The sequence below is a fragment of the Macrobrachium nipponense genome, chromosome 40 (assembly GCF_015104395.2).
Source record: "Macrobrachium nipponense isolate FS-2020 chromosome 40, ASM1510439v2, whole genome shotgun sequence".
Taxonomy (NCBI): Eukaryota; Metazoa; Arthropoda; class Malacostraca; order Decapoda; family Palaemonidae; genus Macrobrachium; species Macrobrachium nipponense.
In genome coordinates this window covers 17,771,852-17,787,706 of record NC_061101.1, presented here as the reverse complement: position 1 = coordinate 17,787,706, position 15,855 = coordinate 17,771,852, and positions in this window count along the sequence as shown.

The following is a 15,855-nucleotide window of genomic DNA, read 5'->3' as shown; positions in this document are numbered from 1 at the left end:
TTAGTGAAAGTGAGACGTCTTATTCCCGGGGTCATGTTTTGAACTGAAATGCATTTTTACCTTGTCATTGGTAGTTTTATTCTTACTGCCATCACAAATGTAACTCCACAGTACTTACAGTGGTACCTCAGGATACGAAATTAATCCGTTCCAAGGTGGCCTTCGTAACCTGAGCTTTTCGTATCTTGAACCGCATTTTACATGTAAATTGCCTAATTGGTTCCAAGCCCTACAAAAACACCCCAGTAAATTTTATAACAAAGCTAAATTGACCAATAACAATGAATACAACAATTTGGACCATTCAATACCTAACTTAATATGTACTACTAATATGTACTACATAGTACCTGTAAATAAAGTGTATTAGTGTACGTACATGATATACAAGAAATACTGTACGTACATACGTACGTATGTAGTAAAATGTGGAACCTTACCTTTCGAGTGAGGTTTTTCAAAAGTGGCAACAGAGGAGGAGGAGAAATGGCAGAAAACTTGTACGTACACTTAACTTTACGAAACACATTAAAAAATGTCAGGAAACATTAAGACTAAACTTTACAAAACACATTAACAAATGGCATAAAACCTTAATAGTACTTAACTTTACAAAAAACTTAAAATTAAAATTTTTTTTTTCTTTTTTTGAGTTTTTACATTTTTTACTTTTTTATACTTACTTTTTTTTTTTTTTTTTGTTTTTTTTTTTTTTAACAAAATTTCAATTTCTTCACCACTTTCAACTTAATATTTTTTTGTAGTATCACTTGGATCTTCCTGTTTGCTTACTCCTACTAAAGGCCTCTTTAAAAAATAATTATCCAAGGAAGATTGCTTCTGCCTGCTTTTGACAATGTTTCTGAAACAACTCAGGCAAACGTCATCGAACTGCACTAGCATACGACCTGTGTAAGCCTTTTCAGGGTGTCTCTTTTCTACAGATGATTGCACTTTATGAAAAGCAGCTAGAGCATCCTTAACTTCTGCCGTTGTCATAGGGTCGTCGTCCTCCTCCTCACCGCTGCTAGAGAACTCTTCTTGAACAACGTTATGTTGCATGGCGTCCAACTCCTTCAGGTCATCCGTTGTAAGCTCCTCTTGACAACCAGTCCCATGGACTTGCCGAGTGCAACGATCTCGCTCGTCAAGATCTGGTTGCGAAACAGTTTCAGGATCGTCAACTGTTTCTGAATCTGAACCAGCTTCGCCCACGTCGAATCCCTCGAAGTCTCGGGCGGATACGGCATCAGGCCATAGTTTCTTCCACGAAGAATTCAAGGTTCTCCTCGAAACCTCCTGCCAAGCTTGATCAATGAGTCAGATGCATATGATGATGTCGAAATGCTCCTTCCAAAATTCACGCAAGGTGAGGTTTGTGGTATCGGTGATGTCGAAACATCTCTTGAAAAGATGTTTCGTATACAGCTTCTTGAAGTTCGATATCACTTGCTGGTCCATGGGCTGGAGGAGAGGGGTGGTGTTAGGCAGAAGATAAAGAACCTTGATAAAAGAATACTCCGCTAGGATATCTTCCTCGAGGCCAGGAGGGTGAGCAGGGGCATTGTCCAACAGCAGCAGATATTTCAGAGGGAGGCGCTTCTCTTCCAAGAACTTCTTCACTGCCGAGCCGAAACACAGATTTACCCACTCTGTGAACAAAAGTCTCGTTACCCAGGCTTTCGCATTAGCCCTCCACATCACTGGAAGCTTCTCCTTTAGCACTTTGTGGGCCTTGAAGGCTCGAGGAGTCTCCGAATGATAGACAAGTAGGGGCTTGACTTTACAATCCCCACTGGCATTGGAACATAGTGCGAGCGTAAGCCTGTCTTTCATAGGCTTATGCCCGGGTAGCTTCTTCTCTTCCTCCATGATGTACGTCTGACAAGGCATTTTTTTCCAAAAAAGGCCAGTCTCATCACAGTTGAAGACTTGCTGAGAACTGTAGCCTTTGTTGATCGTCATCTCGTCAAACGTCTTAATAAAGGCTTTGGCCGCTTTCGTGTCGAGCTGGCAGCCTCCCATGCCGCACCACCGAATGGATGCCAGTCCGTTTCCGGAATTTTTAATTTTTCAAGCCACCCACGAGAAGCCTTAAAGTCTGGGGTTGGCGTCGATGTCCCTTCTCCTCCTTCGTCTTCGGCCTGGGCAATCAAATCGCCAAAAATACCACTGGCCTTGAGGCAGATTGCCGTCTCGGTTATCGTATCGCCAGCGATTTCTTTGTCTTCTATCCATACAAGAAGCAGCCTCTCCATCTCATCATGCACGAAGCCAGTTAATTACAGATTTAGCAGTGTGACAAGGAGCACCGTCTGCAAGAAAATGTTTTCATTTGCTTTTTCAAAAGAATCAGGCAAATGATCACAGAGCAGCTCCAGGTCATTATTTTGGGTCATTTTTGTTCATTGGCAGGAAGAACAACAAGATCCCCTACAAAAATAATATGTAAAACGGCCCCACACCATTAATGAAGCAGGGTGCTTCATCATCTTCTGTGTGTACTTTGGGAGGTGGGGGTCAGTGTTGGGTTGCCGATACACTCGGCCCCAACTGCTGCCTGTCACTGAGAAGGTTGCCTCATCAGACCAAAGCAGACTTCGCCACATGTTAAGGTCCCATACTTTGTATTTCTTGGCAAAAGTAACACATTTCTTTTTTTGTATGCTGGTGAGAAGGGGTTTCTTCCGGGCATGGTAACTCTTGAAGTGCAAGTCATCATCCAGGCATTTTTGCACACAACGTAAGGAAACATGGCCCAACAAACTGGGGTTTTTTCCTTAACCTCACGAGCTGTAAGTGAAGGGTTGGTCTTCACCTGTCGAGAAATGACTTTCATGGGTCTTGGGGAAATTAATTTGGGGCGTCCAGTCCTTGGACGTGGTGTTGGTAAATTATCCTCGCCTCCTTCCACAAACTGCTTCATGAGCCTCTGGCAAACTCTCACATTCATGCCAGTTTGGGTGGATATTTCCTTGATTGCATGATTTGCCTTGTACAGTGCAATCACTACAATGATATCCTCCTTAGAAGTAACCCTCCTGGCCATCCAACCTGGTCAAAAACTGGGTAAAAGTCCCAGAAGTACAAGTAAAAAAGTGGCAAGGTTGCAGAGACCTTGAGAAACTAAACCTCCCTTTTTGGTGGCCATCGGGTAACTGGCTGCCAAGGGGAACTCCTGATGAGTCACCAAGACATTATTTTACACACCTCATATAAGATCAAACTTCTTGCACTCCAAATTACAGCTATCCTAGGTATGAAATGAAAAAAAACTGCGAGAAGTCTAGTCGCTGCCAGCCAAGCGACTTAACTTTCCGCGTATACTGTAAGTCGAAGTTTCATTAGTCTCATAAGGTTTTGTATCAAAAATAGTAAAGTTTGTTTTAATGGAAATTTTTTTTGTACAAAAGTTTGGCATGTCTATGGGTAATTCCTTATCTCCTGTCCTTAGCAATATTTACATGGAATTTTTTTAGACAAAACTCTTACCAGAATTTTGCCCCAAAAAGTTATATGGTTTAGGTATGTGGATGATATTTTCTGTATCTGTCCAGTTCACGAAAATCTCCAGGAATTCCTTAATAATCTCAATAATTTAATCCCTTCTATAAATTTACTGTAGAGGGAGAAAGAAATTGTAATTCGAATTTTCTTGATGTAACTTTTCCATAGAAATGATGATAAATTTCACCTTTTCAGTCTTTCGGAAATCAACTAACATTGCCTCTTTTGTTCATTACTATCTCAATCACCATGAAAATGTATATTCTCTCTGGGAGGGGATGTTCCTAATGGCTTTACGTGTCTGTAGCCAGCAGTTTATTGATGCTGAGATTAAAACTATTTTTGATATTGCATTGAAACTTAAATACCCAACAACTTTTGTAGATGTGGCATGGAAAAGAGTAGGAAAAACATTTTATTTAACTAATGAAAACTTGAATTTAGTAAGCATAACATTTTAAAATTACCCTATGATGAAAGGTTTTTAGATATTCCTAGAATTTTAAAGCTTTTTAACATAAATGTTGTTTTCGGTAATATTAATGTCAAGAGTTTAGTAATAAAAAATTCCCCTAAAGATCCTCCAGGATGCTGATATATGAAATTTCTTGCAAAAAGTGTGATAAAGTCTATTACGGACAGACTGGTAAATCTCTTTCACAACGTCAAAAATAGCACCAATATTCTGAGAGAACTGGGCAAATATTGAATGCATTATTCATAATGAGAGATTTAGATCATCCTATTAACTGGAGTCAAGCAAGAGCCTTAATCCCATGTAATGACACAGTTAAAAGGAATATCATTGAATCTTATTTCATCAAGTCAAATAATGGAATGTTCTAAATTTAAGTCTTGGTTTATTTAAACTTGATGCCTTCATAATGAAAAAAGTTGAAGATAAATATAAGCAACAAAATTAATATATTCAGTTTTTTACATGTTTTGAACTGTATGGATATTTTGTAGTTTCTTTTAGGGTTAAATCTATAGTTTAGGTTGTGACAGTGTGATATCCGATAATCCTGGATTATGCTTTAACTTTACCTTTTTGACAATTAACCATCTGGTATTTTTTATCTTGTTTACCTGATAACTTTCTCTCCAATTGTATTTCATTCATTCCTTGACAATGTCCTAGTAAAGACGAAAGTGCTTGGATTTCTGACAATCATTTTCTGTGGTATTCGCTTATGTTCATATATATCGTATATATATATATATATATAATATATATATTATATCTATATATATATATATATATATATATACTATATATAGATATATATATATATATATATGTATATATGTATACGGATATATATATATATATATATATATATATATATATATATATATATATATATATATATATATATATATATATATATCGAACTACAAATGTCCTTCAATATCTAATTTGCTCTACCTCGGAATTAATATATTTTCATATATGCTTAACCGAGGGGGGAATTTATTAAGCGATAATAGAATTGGCGCTCGACAGGCGCGAACCAGTCGATTGCCAATTCTATTATCGCTTAATAAATTCCCCCTCGGTTAAGCATATATGAAATATATTAATTCCGAGGTAGAGCGAATAAATATTAAAGGACATTTGTCGTTTCGATATATGTATGTGAATCACGGTAATGTGATAGACTTATATATATATATATATACAGTGGTCCCCCTGTATTCACGGGGGATACGTACCAGACCCCTCCATGAATAGTTAGAACCCGCAAATAGTTGGAAACAGCCTATAAAAATGCTGGAAACGGCCTATTTTGTTAGTTAAAACTCAAGAAACCCCACTAAAAATGTTTATACTTGGTTTTTTAATAGTTTTATCACAAAAATTGCATTTTATGATGAAAGTGATAACAAAACCAGGAATTTAATTTTGTGGATATTCCCATAGAAAAATACTGCAAATACGCAAATTTTCAACAAATAATGCGGGACAACGTTCCCAAGAGAAATCCGCGAATGTGTGAGTCCGCGAATCCAGAGAATGTGAATGCGGGGAGTCCAATGTACGTGTATGTATATATATATATATATATATATATATATATATATTATATATATATATATATATATATATATTACATATTGATCTCTTTCGTCTACCCAGTAATTAATCATTATTTTGCTTTGTAAAACGGCAGCCATAGTCCTCTAATTATCAGCTGATTTTAGGCGGGAAACCAAAACACGCCAGCCAGGGATAGGGAATTTCCTGTGAGAAGGGAGAATATAGTCTTTTGTCAGCTTTAGGGACGTATCTCAAAGGGAAGGATGTAGGCAGACTGGTACTTCTTAGGCCTATATCTTAAGCTCTTTTTCCTGTGAACCCTCTGCTGGCTGTATGTTCTGTTTCCAGGATTTGCCCTGCTCGTGGGGGGTTAAGCTGACCCCCCCCCAACACCGAGGCAAGACGCCTGCGATCTTCCTCAGACACCTCCAGTTCGTGACCTCAGACGGATGTCGACCACCCGCCTTCCATTTAGGCCTATCCATGGGGTTACTGGCGCGCCAAGAGACCCAGACCTGAGACAATGCCAGGCCGCATTTTCTACAAAGATCCACTGAACACGGCATCCAGGTACGTCTTGTGAAACAGCATATTGCCAGTCCCTTACATCCTATTATCTATTTGATCCCCATATTCCAATTCAAATGCTAAACCAAAAAGAACTCATCCCTTTGTTCCCTCTCACTGCCTCATGGCCGCATGCTTCCCCTTGTGTGATCGTCCCAGACAAATGAAGTCAGTGCATACCTCAGTGAAACATTGGAGTTTCCTTTTCCCCAGTGTTAGAGAACTTAATAATTGTAACTCCATCAAAGAAGTCATTTTTCTTTTATCATGTGTAATCTAGGATCCTTTTCCAGATTCCCTGAGTCATGTGTCAAGTCTGTCTGCCCGCTGTTGCATTACCCAAGATTATGAAACCAGCTTTTACGAATTCCATTTTGAGCCAGCTATCATCCACTTGGGAGATATTACAAGTCCACGTGGGGACCAGTAGCATTTACTTAACCTTGGCTGTTAAGCAGCCTCTTGTAAATAAATAGCTGTAAAGTAACTAGCTGAGTTTCTGGCGACCTTCCCTCTAGAGTAAATTATCACTATAAATCCTTTTTATGGTAAGTTCAAGAAATTCACTATTTTTTCCCTCAATTATTTCTGTTTACGTATCGGAGCCTCTCTCAAGGCCGGGCTCATACGTAAAAATGGCGACCTTGCCAGGATTCGAACCTAGCTTGCTTAAAAAAAGCTTGTAAATCGCGTTATCCCTTGTAAAACGAATGTAAATGTTTTTCAAAGCGCAAAAAAACAAAACACACTTGCAGCGGAAGACACACACACTGGCTCACAGTAAGGTATACCATTCATTTCATATGATTATTCTATAACCAATGTTAGCTTAAGGTACGTTTAAGTATTTTTATTACAAAGTGTTTTAAATAAGTGTTAAGTGAGAAATATCATTATATTGTAACGGCGAAGCAGCGAGGGAATTCTATTTTGTAAATTGCATTGTTCTCGTCTGACGAGACAGAGGCACGTATTAGATAGATGCCAGAAAGTACCAGATCAAACTAGGAAGTGCTTTGCCAGGGTTTATTGCTGTGTGAGAAAGCCTAGCTAGTTAGGAGTGTTCTACTAATAGTTACGGCAAAAGAAGTGTACAATTCTTTTGTCTGTGATAGGTTAGGGGAATTCATTTTAACTTAGTTTATTCCAATTGTGTTGGTAACCGTTCAAGCTAGCCAGCTTTGGTAAGCTTCGCGCAGGCGCTCTCTCAGGCCTGCCACCAGCCTTTGTTTCACTCAAAGCGGCAGCCATGTTTTTATCCCTTTAAGCATTATCTCAACGATTTAAGCAAAGTAACGTAAGTCTTGAAAGTTTTAACGTAAATAATATCATCTCAGTACTAGTATCTATCGTTCTGCCAGAGAAATTAACGTAATTCGCCTTGAATAAGAAATTAGAATTTCGTGTTGTAAATCGCCTCGCGTTTACAGAGAATCAGCTGTTTGAACGACACGCTGCCCAACCCGCTCTGCTCGCCTCAACGCGTTTTACCTAGCATCGTTCACTCGCTCGCTGAGCGAAAGTTTCATTTCCTTTCGTACTAAACGTAACCTTTTCCATTTACAAATGTTTGCTAACATTTCAGCTTAAAATCCTTACCATCATTTTCGCTTGTCACAGGGACCTAGTATCCTTATGTAAAGTTAACGTAAATCTTAAAAGTAGAGTAAATTACAAGAATTGTTAACGTAAAACGCGTCTTTGTGAAATTCATATTGAACCGCCTAATCATTCATAAAGCGCAAGCCGCTACCATTAACGTAAACATCGTTAACCCGCGACGCGTGTTATCATTTTTCATAAAACGTATTCAAAAGCAATTCTTTCAGAAAACGTTAACGTAAGTAAATTCATTTCAACGCAAGTTGCGTCATATTAAACTAACCAAAAATTATTAGTTCAATTAAACTACAAGGGAGTTTTCATATATCATTTTTCACCCTCTCAGAGAGAGAGAGAGAGAGAGAGAGAGAGAGAGAGAGAGAGAGAGAACCCATTATTCACAAAGCCAAGAGTACTACGTCCATTACTTATAGCATGCAGAATTAACATTATTTTAGTCTCTTGTGTCTTTCATTTACACTGAGCGTGATACGTACGCGCATGTGTCCATTGCAGTTTGCAAGCATTTATTTCATTTACCGAGTACTTCAGCGAGGGACTGAGCATTTCTAAAATTACCATTACCTGTCGTTGCCGAGTGGTTTTTCATTTTCTTTATCACAAAAAGACTTGCGTATACCGCAAGCACAACCCGCACAGTGTGCCACGCAAATTCAATTACTTCCAGACAGGGAAAGGTTCGTTACCAGTTAGGACTGGCACCCCCCAGTGCACGTCAGGTCTTACCATTTTTGACAGTGCCACTAATTCTGGACACTGCCTCATCGACTGGCTGTGAAGTACTCCCACCTTTTACTTTCTCTCCTCCACCATTACATTCTGCCACGAGCAGTGCCATTTCTCTTCAGTATATTTAAGTATACTGCATTTAGTGTCGTCCAACGGGACACACCAGCACGCTACCAGTGCTCCAAGGAACGCCTCCATAAGTGCCATTGCACCTGTACAACCGTACAGGTGGCCATTCTACCTGCATGTCCGTCCTTACGGAATGCCTTATTCATTAGTGTGTCCATGTACGAGGATCAGTGATCCTTCGGACCACTCCAAGGGAACGCCTCCCGAAGTGCCGCAATACCAGCCCTAAGTGCTGTCAAACCTGCGTGTCCGTCCTTACGGAACACCCAATCCATTAGTGTATCCGCTATCCCGGATCACCCACTCCAAGGGAACGCCTCCCCAAAGTGCCGCAATTCCAGCACTACTAGTGCTGCCCAAGGAACGCCTCCATAAGTGCCATTGCACCTGTACAGGCCGTACAGGTAGCCCTATACCTGCGTGTCCATCCTACGGAACGCCCATTCATTAGAGTATCCACCATTTTGGATCACTCAACCAAGGAACACCTCCATAAGTGCCGTGCACCTGTATTGGACCTACAGGTAGCCCATTCCAGCGTCTCCCAAGTGAGGAACGCCCTTAAGTGTGACGTACGCCACATAGGTACTTCATTTGATTTTTTGCCTCATCAGAAGGTGCCATTTCAGAAGTGCCACCAACTTACGGGACACTTCCCAAGTGCCACAGAGCACCCAGTCTTTTCAGACTTTTTCTATACCACGTCACAGAACCCATTTCCAAGTGAGTGCCACTTTCCACAGTAGGCACTCCCATTCCATTCAGTACCCTTTCCTGGCCCTTATTTTCATTTTCATCCGAGCCTCTACTGCAGCCTAAGGGAAATGTCTTCCCCTGCTTCCTGCGACTTCTTTGCCATAGAGCTAGAGAAGCTCCGAGCCCTCATAACTCTGGGCAAGGAGGCCGGTTACACTGGACCAGCACTTGACCAGGGTTGGATAACGGCGCAGCAGGATGCCTGCACGCCTGCAAGAAAGGGAAGAAAGAGAAACCAAGAGAAAAGCTAGGGAAGCAGAGAGAAAGCATGAGCTCGCTCTCAAGGAGAAGGAACTCGAAATCAAGTGGGAGAAGGCCCGTAAGGAGAGTATCTTAGCTCCAGCCACTCTGCCAGCTTCCAGCCCTGCACGTCAGCCTGACATCCTTTCTATTTGTGAGCCTGGTCCTGATCCAGTGCCCGAGATAGAAATTCCTGCCGCATCCTGCCAGCCTTTTACCATTTTACCGCCTACCTCCTTCCTTTTGGAAGAGGTAAGCCCACCAGTTAACCCCGGACTTGCTTCCTAGGGTGATTCAACAGAGGTTTCCTTGACCTCCCTACCTCAAATCACTGCCAGAGAGGACTCTTCACCTGTGCCAGAGCACACTGCCAGCCTTGGTGACTCCACAGATTCGCAACCTGTGGGGGCATCTCGGCCTTATCGTCCAGTGCCACGGAAGAGGTTCTGGAACAAGTTCTGCCGAGACTGTGGCTGCAAGGGTCACATGTCTGCCAACTACGGAGGGTGCGCTAACCATAATATTCCTGCCATCGCAATGGCCGTTACTAATCCTTCTTTACTAGGACCCCCAGCTAAGGGCCCTATAACAGTCGCACCCCTCCAAAGCCATTATCCGCCAAGCCACGTCAGAGCCTACGACGACTCTGGCGCTCAAATCTCCCAGATACAGGAAGACCAAATCCCCCGAGGGGCTAACGTCGATCGACGCAAATTAATCACCATTGAAGGTATCAACCATATTAAACTGATCCTTCCGACCGTCCAATTGAGGGTCACCAAACCTAGTTTCTCCAAAGTTTGTACCCTTGCAGTTGCAAGCTACATTCCAGGAGGTTATGACCTCCTCCTAGGGCAAGACATGAAGTCTCCCTCACGTTTCAAAAAGCCTAGGGGTCCTAACCCCACGCCAAATCACTCCAAAGCAAGGAGTCACCAAAATTCTACTTCCTCCAGGAAGTATATCCACCAACAGTCTCCCCTGTTACCAAGGAGGGAGATTGATCATTCACAGTTCCGTTGCAAAACCTGCAACGTACTAGGGCACTCCACGAATTGGCCTAGGTGCCCTAGCCGACTACCAGCAGCGGACACTGTCCATTTTCCACAAGGCTTAGCCTTCCAAAAGAGACAGGAGCCTCTGTCTCCCATTTCCAAGGGCACGCTGAGAGGTATTGCACCTCCGGTACCTGTCACAGTTCCAGTCGACCTCAACTCTCTGCCAGTGCCACTTGGCAGCACTGAGCAGTGCCAAGCTCCGTCCAGCCTGGACGTAGAGCCACCACAGAACTTGACCTCTGCGCCTGGCCCCGAGCTAGTGCCGGTGCCTAACCTTATCAAGGATCCTCCTACAGGAGATCCTCCAACAGGCATGGAGCTTACCGTAGCCCAAGGCCAATCTCCAGTCCATCATTCTTCACCTTCACCTCTGTCTCCCGAGGATGAACCTCCGGCAGACCTCACATTCTCACCTACTCTGGACAACCAAGAACTGCCCGACCAGGAGTCAGTCTGGAGTCTTACCCTTACGACGGCTGTCGCAGCAGCCGAAGTGAGGGCCTCCCCTGCCGTAGGTTCCACCTCTACGACGGTTGCTGCAGATACCAAAGTAGGGTGTTCTCCTGAAATCCCTCAGGCTACCACTGCCTCTGCTCCTGACGGCATTTCTGGCCTTACCCCAGAGTCGGTGCCTCCGTCTACTCCTAGGACTGGTATAGCCAGGCCCTGGAGGAATAAGAAGAAGAAGAAGGGACGTAACAAATCATTAACACACTAACCAAAGAGCCACATGCTCTCCTTGACACCTGTGCCCGAGGTACAGTGTCACATTCAATTGCAGAGTGATCCTGGCACCTACCCAGAGGAGGTAGCTAGTCTGATCTCTGCCAGTAAAACTAACCCTCTAATCCCCTAGCAATTGTAATACTAACCCTCTTTAAATATAATTACCTCACTTACATTTCCATCCTGGTTACACTATCACTCATCATCCTCACGCATCATTACCTCACATCATGTATTTTAACAATTCCGTCGCTGAACTGCTGCTGTGCGTACCACACTCTGGAATGATTGCGTCTCGAATTAACTGTATTGAGTAGGTTAGGCTAAGGATTTAGTACCAGGGCATTAGGTTAGTAGCTTGTAGAATTTTCAAGTAACCTTATCTAGGGGTAGAGTAGACTGTCATCACAGACAACTCGTAGTTATTACTTAGGCTAGACTACATTACTCCATTAAGTTAGTACACTTAGCATCTCTGCCTATAAGTTAGGTAGGCCACTGTAGTTAGCTGTATCGCTGCTCTAAAACTTCAGTTAGAGTAGGAGAACTGGGTAGTCGAGACGATCAACTTATTTAAGCCAAGACCTTCACGCCCGAAAGGGAGTGAATGCCTTCTTAACAGGGGGAGCTGCTACGTATATCGATCTCTTTCGTCTACCCAGTAATTAATTCATTATTTTGCTTTGTAAAACGGCAGCCATAGTCCTCTAATTATCAGCTGATTTTAGGCGGGAAACCAAAACACGCCAGCCAGGGATAGGGAATTTCCTGTGAGAAGGGAGAATATAGTCTTTTGTCAGCTTTAGGGACGTATCTCAAAGGGAAGGATGTAGGCAGACTGGTACTTCTTAGGCCTATATCTTAAGCTCTTTTTCCTGTGAACCCTCTGCTGGCTGTATGTTCTGTTTCCAGGATTTGCCCTGCTTGTGGGGGTTTAAGCTGACCCCCAACACCGAGGCAAGACGCCTGCGATCTTCCTCAGACACCTCCAGTTCGTGACCTCGGACGGATGTCCGACACCCCCAACCTTCCATTTAGGCCTATCCATGGGGTTACTGCGCGCCAAGAGACCCAGACCTGAGACAATGCCAGGCCGCATTTTCTACAAAGATCCACTGAACACGGCATCCAGGTACGTCTTGTGAAACAGCATATTGCCAGTCCCTTACATCCTATTATCTATTTGATCCCCATTTTCAATTCAATGCTAAACCAAAAAGAACTCATCCCACCCTTTGTTACCCTCTCACTGCCTCATGACCGCATGCTTCCCCTTGTGTGATCGTCCCAGACAAATGAAGTCAGTGCATACCTCAGTGAAACATTGGAGTTCCTTTTCCCCAGTGTTAGAGAACTTAATAATTGTCAACTCCATCAAAGAAGTCATTTTTCTTTTATCATGTGTAATCTAGGATCCTTTCCAGATTCCCTGAGTCACGTGTCAAGTCTGTCTGCCCGCAAGTGTTGCATTACCCAAGATTATGAAACCAGCTTTTACGAATTCCATTTTGAGCCAGCTATCATCCACTTGGGAGATATTATAAGTCCACGTGGGGACCAGTAGCATTTACTTAACCTTGGCTGTTAAGCAGCCTCTTGTAAATAAATAGCTGTAAAGTAACTAGCTGAGTTTCTGGCGACCTTCCCTCTAGAGTAAATTATCACTATAAATCCTTTTTTGGTTTTTATGGTAAGTTCAAGAAATTCACTATTTTTTCCCTCAATTATTTCTGTTTACGTATCAGAGCCTCTCTCAAGGCCGGGCTCATACGTAAAAATAATGGATGTATGTATGTTTATGTTTCAGCCTAACTGAAATGCATTGAGCAATATCAAACAAACTTACCGTCTGGAAAAGAACATTGTGGCTGTTAAGACATCACAAGCACCAAGGGAATAAATGTAAAAATAAGTGAAAACAACAGATATTAGTGTCTAATCCATAGTTTTCAAGGTCACCGAGATGAAGAGTGACACTTCCGATGCTCTCCAAGTACAAAAAAGTGACACTCCTGAGCTAAAAGCCCTTTAATCCTGTTCTGCTCCAATAGGTAAAGGGGTAGATATAGTGTATGATCCATAGGTCTTGAGGTCGCTTGTATGAGTAGAGAGACTACCGATGCCCTTCAAGTCCAAGTTCAGCCCTGATAGGAATATGGGGGTGAGAAGTGGTGAAAAATAAAATGTCAAAAATGCTGGCAATATAAACTGAAGCAACTATCTCAACAGGAAAGGGAGAGAGTGAGAGGGATAGGAAGTGAGAGAGAGAGTTGAGGGGGTGCTGAGAGGAGAAAGAGAGAGAGTTTATCGGTTGTCATTCAGTTTTCCTGGGCAGTATAATATAAAGAGAGAATAACAAAATATTCTTGATCTTATGTGAATTTTTTTCTATTTTTTTGCTATTGGAAATGAGTACAAAAAATATCCGCCCTTTTACCATCCCATAAGTTATTTGCAGTAATAATTTATTTAATGCTCTAGGTTAATACTACAGTATTATTTTGATGAAAATGAAGCCTTTTTGATCAAATTTAAGCTACTTAAAAATTTATATACTTCTAAGTAAATGTACCACATATAGTAGTACATGCTGCTCATTAATAAGAGAGAGTCCCCTGTGAACCATAGATGGAGGACATCGCCGTCAGCGTGTTCATTTGAAAGGCCCAGAAATCTGGCGGTTGAACACACACGTCCAACAGGTCAGGGGAATGGGACGTCTTCCTTTGCTCTACACCACCAGAAAGAGAGGCCTGGTGGGGTGAACCACCAGTTGCTTCAGAAGCGTACTGAGAATCCTCCCCATCAAAAAGTGAGGTCTTCCATATGCAAAGACTGAGGCTTTGTATTCGTGTAGGAACAAGTGGCAAATTTTAAAGAATTTGTATTTTTCCGTTTTTCCTGACATACAAGTGAGGTTTAGTGGCCCACTCAACCACACCTCATTCTGGCACCTTGGCCGAAAGGCAAAGTGGAGAGGACACCAACAAGTTGGCGGCTTCCTCCCCCCCACCCCCATCGCCCCCCCATCGTCAGGTTAGCTAATGACCTTGTTTGAGAAAGTTAACAGCTATTCCAGCTTGTGTCACAACCAAATCCTGTGTTAAGACCTTTAGGTTTGTATGTTAGGAAAAATACAAATGACTTATAAATAGCAATTTTTTAACAAAAGCCATAATACTTTTCATGCTTATTGTAATCCATAACGTTCAGTCTCGTTCAGTTTGTTCTGTCAGCTGAAGTCAACTGCACACACTCTTTCAATCTGTGTATAGTGCATGTTTCTGTTGGTTTGACTGGAGGAAGAGGAGGTCACAGGCCTAGATGATGATGTCAAGGAATATCCTTTTTATCTGCTTCCTCCCCCTCCCCACCCTGTAGGGGAAGAAGTGCCCTCAGCGCACCATACCGGGCATTCCTAAAGGTTTTTGGGCAGCACCCCTTCAACCCCTTTCATTCCTTGTACTGTACCTCAGTTTGTATTCTCTTTCTTTACTCATCTCACTCCTAACAATTTCATGTTACAACTGCTTTGAGGTTTCTCCGTTGTTATGCCTTTCAGACCTTTGTATTCCTCTTGAGTTTCCCTTCCAGTGCTGAATGATAGCATTGGTCCCACCTCTGGGCCTTTGGCCGAGATCTTTTATTCCATTCTATTCCATTTCCCCTTCTCCTGCTTCTACCGTGCCAATAAGTCTGAGACTGGTGACAAGACTAAGGTTTGGTCAGGTGTGGGTGGAATGACATTAATTCAGCGAGTACTTCAGGAATGTAAGTTCCAAGTTCACAGCAGCAAATGGAGGGTCTTGTGAGACACGGCAGAATGGCTGAAGCACTTCCAATGACTGTTAGTTTACAGACAATCATGTTTGGACAACTGTTTGTCTGAAAGACTTGGGAAGCAGAGTGTGTGTGGAATTCATGACTGCTGCTAAATGGGCTCAGTATGATTGATGGCTTTGTGATGAACAATAAATTAAAAGCTTCAGTTTTATGTAAATTTTTCTAACAATCTTTTGCCTTCTCGTATTTCAGAGCTTCTTCCCTCAAACAAAGAAGTCAGTTTGTGGCATCAAGGTTTTGGAAATGAATGGGGTCCAGCATGAATTTCAGTGCAAGTTCCTGTGAGGTGTTGACTAAGTTCCTAAAATATGGAAATATGAAATTCTAGATATAAGATCTGTGCACCAGTGAAAGGAGAAATTGGAGGAAATAAGATAATAATTAAAAGTGAAGAACAGTGAATAATAATAGACGAAAGTGAAAAAATTGGTGTTTCCATAATTAAACAATGTCAAAGGACCAAAAGCTAAAATGAGCATCATGGAATATCCTTTGAAAAGCAAGATGAGGATCCAGTGGTGATGTCTTTCGTGAAACATGAAAATTTAGGTTTAGCAGGCAGTGATGCCCAGCCAGCTGTACCTCTCCATCTTTGGATCCAATGATGGAAATCAAGACGGAAATAAAGACGAAGTG